Consider the following 8393-nt stretch of genomic DNA (forward strand, 5'->3'; position numbering starts at 1 on the left):
TGGAATTAATCATGGGGGTGGGGGGGAATTAAGATACCCTCTGTGATACCATGCTAACTGGATTATAAATGGAGAATGTGGTGAATATTTCAGTATTGTTGTGAGATGGATTTATGGATAAATACAAAACCGAAATCAGGTGTCTAGACTGTTACCACAAATTTAGAGCCACAAAATAGTAAAGGGCGTCTTTGTGTATATATAAATTGGGGTTGAATCACATACACACACACGACACACTTAAACGCCCTGCAATATGTTTACACCCTGTCCATGGTGTCCCCTAATTTGAGCCCCAAAATCCATGGGGCAGGCTCCAGGCTTCCTAAGACACTGTGTAGTATATGTGGGATAGAAAAAGGATTGATGTATAGACAAAGTTATAGACAGGCTATTACACCTGATGGACTATCCAAGGCAGTCCATCAGGTGGAGTAGCCAGTGGTGAAGACCTGTATATTAAAACAATAAGCCTATATAATACTAATGCTAATATAAATAATAAAATTGAGAGATGTTTTTTTTTCACATTGTTACAATCAAAAACGGAGAAAAGTTCTGTTGAATCTGTTGAACTTTTTTGTTCAAATAATTCAAACCAGTCTAATAATACCAGTTACTAAGAACACAATGTTCTGTTCAGTGGTTTATCAACACAAAAGTGCCACATGACCCTGCCATCATATCAGTGTATGTTAGATTTATCCGAAGGCCAGTGAAAGACAAATAATATGAACTTTGTCTGAATTAGTTTAGTCTTAAAACTAATTTTAAAAAGGATATTTATCAGTTAGAAATGGAGGATAATTATTGCATTCTGAATGAGGGTGATGAGTTACTGAACTCTTTTGAGTTCAGTTTCTGAAGTTAAATGTTCACTGAACTATGAAGTTGCGCAGGGGGTGAATTCCTGTTGCCATAATAACTTTTATCACTTGGTGGTGAAACTGTCTACTTCCATTGGTTGGTGCTGCACTAAGTCGTTCCATATTTGCATAAAGTTATATTTTTCTAGACTTCAGACACTGGACACACCCACGTCTAGTCTCTGGTGCCACCAAGTTGCCAGATGTGTAAGATTTCTTTGACAATGAGCGCCTTTGTTGCTGTGAACTGCTGTATGTGTGAACGCAGCTCTAGTTTTTAGCAGCGTCAAAAAATTTTGGATATATTTTGGGAAATTAAATCTGAATTTGTTATTGAAAAGGAAACATTTCTTCACATATTTATGACTTTTTGTGACCTCTTGTATTTCGAACCTGTAGTATTTGTGCAGTTAAAACCATGAGTGTGAAAACGATATCCACTGTTTGGACAAAAGTATTGGGACACCTGACTTTTTCAGCGATATGTGGAGGTGGTTGCTCAGTTCTGCTCAGACATTTGACTCTGGATCAGAAGGTCACAAGTTCAAATCCCAGCACCTCCAAGCTGCAACTGCTGGGCCCTTGAGCAAAGCCCTTAACCTTGTAAATCACTCTGTATAAGGGCAGCTGCCAAATGAAATAAATGTAAATGTGGTTCTTTGCCACTGTTGGGGGCACATAAGTATATCAGATTAGTGTGAAATTTTCTATTTGCTTGCACAAGGACACCCAAACCTGTTCCAGCATAACAATGAAAGATATGCTGTACACGGGTTGGAGTGGAAGAAGCCCTTATTGTTATAGCAACTAACAATTATAGGCTCAAGGGCCCAGCTCGGAAGTGTTGAGATTTATACTGACAACCTTCTGATCAATAGTCCAACACCTTCACCACTGAAGCACTTGTGGCTGAAGTAGCAGTAGTATAAGCAGTAGTATTTCCTAGTAATTCTAGTAGTAATATTAGGATTCAAAGAAATAATAATGGTAGTCGTATTTCCTAGTAGTAGTATTAGAAATAGTATTATTATTATTATTAGTAGTCGTATTTAAAATTGTAATATTAGACGATTAGTTTTATTTAGCAGTATCAATAGCATTTACAGTTGTACAGATAGATATAGATGTGTATAGTAGTAGTAAAAGCAGCAGAATTATTTAGTAGTAGTGTTTAGTAGTAATAGTATTATGAGCAGTAATAGTATTGGCAGTATTTGGGATTAGAAATTTTAATATTAAAAGTATGAATTAGTAGGTTTTAAAATTTAGGAGAAGTTTTAGCAGCAATAGTGTACTGGTAGGATTAGTGGTAGTAATAATAATATTATCAGTAATAGTATTTGTTTTAGTGTTTAAAAGTAGTAATATGTAATAATAATAATATTATCAGTAGTAGTATTTACTAGTTTACATGTAGTGGTTAGTATTAAATACACAAGTATTAGTTTTAGTAGTAGTGTTCGTAGTATAGTAGTATAGAGACATATTAGTTTTAGTAGTAGTAGGATTAGTAGTATATACGTATTATGTAGAAGTATTAGTTTTAGTAGTAGTAGTAGTAACTGAGATAGTAGTATAGAAGTATTATATAGAAGTATTAGTTTTAGTAGTAGTACTAAAGAGATGTATTGGTTTTAGTAGTAGTAGTAGTAGTAGTAGTATTATGTAGAAGTATTAGTCTTAGTAGTAGTAGTATAGATGCGTATTAGTTTAAGTAGTAGTAATAATAGAGATAGTAGTATTGAAGTTTTATGTAAAAGTATTAGTTTTAGTAGTAGTAGTATAGAGAAGTATTAGTTTTAGTAGTAGTAGTAGTATGTAGAGGTATTAGTTTTAGTATTGGTAGTAGTATAGATACGTATTAGTTTAAGTAGTAGTATGGTAATGTTAGAAGTAGTATTATAAGAGTATTGGTTTTAGTAGTAGTATGGTAATGTTAGAAGTAGTATTATAAGAGTATTGGTTTTAGTAGTAGTATGGTAATGTTAGAAGTAGTATTATAAGAAGTATTGGTTTTAGTAGTAGTATGGTAATGTTAGAAGTAGTATTATAAGAAGTATTAGTTTTAGTAGTAGTATGGTAATGTTAGAAGTAGTATTATAAGAAGTATTAGTTTTAGTAGTAGTATGGTAATGTTAGAAGTAGTATTATAAGAAGTATTAGTTTTAGTAGTAGTATGGTAATGTTAGAAGTAGTTGTATAAGAAATATTAGTTTTACTCTGTAAAGCAGTTCCATGAAACTGAAAACATTGAAATAATGACATGGCCTGAGTCCTGATTTCAACCCAATAGAGAACCTCTGGAAAATCCTTGGCGACAAAGTTATGGCCAAGAAACCCACTACAGTCACCGAACTGTGGAGGAGACTGGAAGAAGAATGGACCAAAATCACACCAGAGCAGTGTGAGAGACTAGTGCTGTCCTGTGGCTGCAGATGTGCTGAAGTTATTCAGAGCAGAGGCCTGTACACTTCCTACTATTTGCTGACTGTTGTAACCTTCAGAAAATTTTGTTGTAATCTTTTTCATTGTTTACATTTACATTTACGGCATTTAGCAGACACCCTTATCCAGAGCGATGTACAAAAGTGCTTTGAATCTCTAGTAATGAATAAATCAACACTGGTACGCAAGATTACAAACTTCTTATAAATATAACCCCTAAGTCAAGTCAAGTCAAGTCAAGTTTATTTGTATAGCGCTTTTCACAACAGACATTGTCTCAAAGCAGCTTTACACAAATCAACAGTGATGGTGAATGGTGTGCATTTGTCTCTGATGAGCAAGCCGTGGCGACTGTGGCAAGGAAAAACTCCCTTAGATGTTATGAGGAAGAAACCTTGAGAGGAACCAGACTCAAAAGGGGAACCCATCCTCATCTGGGTGACATCAAGAGTTTGATCATAAATCTTTCAACAATACAGAACACTGGAGAGTGAGAACTAACATGATTACTGGAGTAATTAAGATTATAAGTAATGTTCTTTCTGCAGTCTTAAACAGTCTATATGGTTAGTAGCTCCGAGTTTTATAAGCTCAGCATTTGTGATCACCACAGATCCAGCATCAGCTTCTCCATGCCAGAGCCTTTAAACACTCCAGGAGGTCCAATGTCAAAACTCCACACATGTAGCGGGATCCAAATGGCACTGGTACGTCTCTAGATGGTTCAGGATGTTTGTGAGTTCGGCATCTACTTCTTTAAAGGTCCGTAATCATCACGAGGTGGGAGGTGACTGAGCTGGAGCAACCTCAGGATGCCTCGGGATGGGGAGAGAAAGAGAAGCAGTGGAGAGGAATTAGCGTAGCTGCTGTTCATGATATTAACAGCACAAGTTGATAATGTGCATGTGATCAGATGTTCTGGAGCACAAGGTTATGATGTGATGTGTGTTATGTGTAGGCTTTGCTAAAAGATACGTTTTAATCTACACTTAAATTGGGTGAGTGTGTCTGAGCCCCGAACACTGTCAGGAGACTATTCCAGAGTTTAGGAGCTAAATGTGAAAATGCTCTACCACCTTTAGTGGACTTTGCTATTCTAGGAACTACTAGAAGCCCAGAGTTTTGAGATCTCAGGAGCGTGGCGGATTGTAGCGTGTTAAAAGACTGGATAGATACACGGAGCCAAACCATTTAGTGCTTTATAAGTGAGAAGTAATAGTTTGTAGTCTATTCGAAACTTAACAGGAAGCCAATGTAGGGACGATAAGATCGGGGTTATGTGATCATATTTTTTTGACCTTGTAAGAACTCTGGCTGCTGCATTCTGGACTAACTGAAGCTTGTTTATTAATGAAGCAGGACATCCACCTAGTAACGCATTACAGTAGTCTATTCTGGAGGTCATAAACGCATGGACGAGCTTCTCTGCATCGGATATAGACAACATATTTCTTAGCTTAGAAATATTTCTAAGGTGAAAGAAGGCTGTTTTGTAACCTGATTGATGTGATTTTTGAAAGACAAGTCGCTGTCTAAAATAACACCCAGGTCTTTTACCGTTGAACTAGTGGTTACAGAACATCCGTCTAAATGCAGGTTGAGATGCTGGAGCATCTGTATACCAGTTTTGGGCCGATGAGCAAAATCTCAGTCTTATCAGAATTTAAAAGTAGAAAGTTATGGGTCATCCAATCTCTTAGTTCCTTAACACACTCAGTCATCCGGGTTAATTGAGCTGTATCGCCTGGTTTAGATGAAATATATAGCTGAGTATCATCAGCATAACAATGGAAGCTAATTCCATGCCTTCTAATAATATTTCCTAACGGAAGCATGTATATTGTGAAGAGCAGGGTCCTAGAACTGAACCTTGCGGCACGCCATAATTTACTTGCATTAGCCTGGATAGCTCTCCATTCAAATCTACGAAATGGTAACGATCGGACAGGTAGGATTTAAACCAGCTTAATGCCTGTCCCTGAATGCCGATGTAATTTTGTAAGCGATCTAGGAGGAGATCATGGTCTATAGTGTCGAATGCAGCACTAAGATCTAGTAAAACCAACAGCGAGATGAAGCCTTGGTCTGAAGCTAAAAACAGGTCATTAGTTATTTTAACTAGAGCAGTTTCTGTGCTATGATGGGGCCTAAAACCTGACTGAAATTCTTCAAAGATATTGTTCTCTTGCAGGTAGGAACATAACTGTGCAGCGACAATCTTTTCTAAAATCTTAGACATAAATGGGAGATTTGAAATTGGTCTGTAATTTGATAACGTGTTTGGATCCAGATTAGGTTTTTAATGAGGGGCTTAATAACTGCTAACTTGAGGGATTTAGGACGTGACCTAAAGATAGTGAGGAGTTAATAATATTTAGAAGAGGCTCACCAGTTGTATATAACACTTCCTTCAGTAATTTAGTAGGAATTGGATCTAACTGACATGTTGTCGATTTAGCTTTGGCAATAACATTATACAGCTCTTCCTGTCCTATACATGTAAAACAGTGGAGTTGTGGAGTTGAAGGTAACACTGTCTCAGGAGATGCTGTAAGAGGTTGAACTGCCACAATTGTTTTTCTAATGTTATCTATTTTTCAGTGAAGAAAATCATAAAGTCCTCACTACTAAACTGTGATGGAACACAATTTTCAGAGCCCTGATTTGTAGTTAGTTTAGCTACTGTACTGAAAAGGAACCTGGGATTGTTTTTGTTGTTTTCTATAAGTTTGCTCAGGTGTTCAGCTCTAGCAGCTTTTAGCGCCTGTCTGTAGCTGAGCATACTGTCTTTATACGCGATTCTAAATACCTCCAATTTAGTTTTCCTCCATTTTCTCTCCAGATTACGTGCTGTTCTCTTGAGGGCATGTGTATGACTATTATACCAAGATGCAGGTGCTTGGTCTCTAACCTTTTTAACCGGATAGGGCAACGGTGTCTAATGTGCTAGTGAGGATAAGGTCTATGTTCTTAGTTATCTCATCAAGATTAATAGTAGTTATGGGTTTAGTGAGAAATTGAGATAAATCAGGCAGGTTATTTATGAATCTGTCCTTAGTGGTTGGAACAATAGTCCTACCAGGTCGATAACGTGGTGCAACACGGCTAATCTGCTCTACCGGTAGTGTGTACAGTATGAGGTAATGGTCTGTGATGTCATCACTCTGAGGTAAAATATCTATATCAGTGACGTCTGCTCCGTGGGATATTATTAAGTCTAGTGTGTGGTTAAAGCGATGAGTTGGTCTGGTGACGTTTTGTTTAACCCCAAAAGAGTTTAATAAGTCAACAAATGATAATCCTAGAGCATCGTTTACATCATCTACATGAATATTAAAATCTCCTACAAGCAGCACTTTATCAAAATTGATCAAGAGATCTGATAGAAAACAAGCAAACTCTTGAAGAAAATCAGCGTAGGGTCCTGGGGGTCTGTACACGGTGACCAGAGCGAGTTTACTATGTATGTCCGAAAGTACAACTTTAAGAACGAGCACTTCAAATGATTTAAAGCTGAATCCTAACATCTGACTAACATTAAGAGAAGCAGTATAAATGGTTCCTACACCCCCACGACCAGTCTGACGGGCTCATGCTTATAAACATATCCTGACGGTGTCGACTCGTTTAGACCCATATAATCACCTGGTTTAATCCAGGTCTCAGTGAGACAGAGTGCATCGAGATTATTCTCTGTGATCATCTCATTTATAATCAGTGCTTTGGGTGCAAGTGATCTAATGTTTAAAAGACCAAACTTTAAAACTTTTTGGTGTTTGTTTATCTGGCATTTTCAGTTTTAACTTCAATGAGATTGTTTCTGGATCTTGTGTATTTACTTCTTGGTTTTGCTACACGAGGATAGATACGGTTTCTATAAACTGGGCTGTGTGTGAACTTGTAACTATTTGGTCTGTTGTATGCGTGTTCTCATTGTCGAAGATTTCCTGATGTCTTACCAGTCAGATGGTGTGAAGTATCCTAGAGATGTTATCTGATAGCACTGCTGCTCCAACTCTGCTGGGGTGCAGGCCATCAGGGCGGAAGAACCTAGGACGCTCCAGAAACAGTTCCAGTTATTAACAAAGAGAAGTTTATGTTCTCGACACCATGACTGTAACCATTCATTTAGAGCTAAAAGTCTACTAAACTTCTCAGCCCCTCGCTGGTAAGTGGGAAGAGGTCCTGACACTATGATCCTCGTTGTGGGTGATGTGCTGCGTACCGTCTCCACCAGGATCCTGAAATCCCTCTTTAATACCTCCGTTTGTCTCAGCCTGGTGTCGTTCGTTCCGGCATGAAGAACAACCGCTCAAGTTCTCCTTCAGGACCGCGGGTACCTGCGCAGCGACATCAAGAACACGAGCACCAGGAAAACAGCGAGTGTGCACCTTACCTTTAGCTCCGGTAGCGCGGACATGCCGGACGATGGAATCTCCGAGAATCACAGTGTCGCGTTCCGTCTCGCGGAGAGGCGGCGGTTCTCGGTCGAGATCTCGAAGGCCTGTAGTGGTGGCGGGGAGACGTCCTCGACCGGGCTTTGCTTGTCTCTTCCGCTGCTGCCGCATCCAGGGTCCATGTTGCACCTTTGCCGGAGTTGTAGGTGCGCTGGGTCTGGGCAGAGAAACACGCGGAGTTGAGGTGCTGGGAGCGTTAGGTTCAACCCGGAATTTACCTGGGACGAAAAGGCCGCCGGGATGTTTCCAGCGCCGCTTTCGCTCGCAGCCGGGCATGCTTTTCATGCAGCTCGCGAATCTGTTTCTCCAAAACCTCCATCTCCAACGCCACCGTTTGCAAATCGAACGAGTCCTCACCTGTGCTCAAAGTCAGACACACAGCCGGCATAGTGCTCATAATCACGAACAGATTTCGGATACACAAATAAGATAAAGTGAGAGAAGATATAGTGGTAGTCGAGTTTAACTGACTACAGGCACAAGTCAGGAAGACAAACAATTTAGGATTATTAAAAGAGAAAACACAAACAAACGAATATAAACACGAATACAAACACGAATACAAACACGGAACTCGCGGCAAACAAGTCAAACACAGGAAGCTACGTCACCGGAAGTGTGTGCC

This window comes from Silurus meridionalis, chromosome 23 (genome assembly GCF_014805685.1).
Source record: "Silurus meridionalis isolate SWU-2019-XX chromosome 23, ASM1480568v1, whole genome shotgun sequence".
In the NCBI taxonomy this organism is placed as follows: domain Eukaryota; kingdom Metazoa; phylum Chordata; class Actinopteri; order Siluriformes; family Siluridae; genus Silurus; species Silurus meridionalis.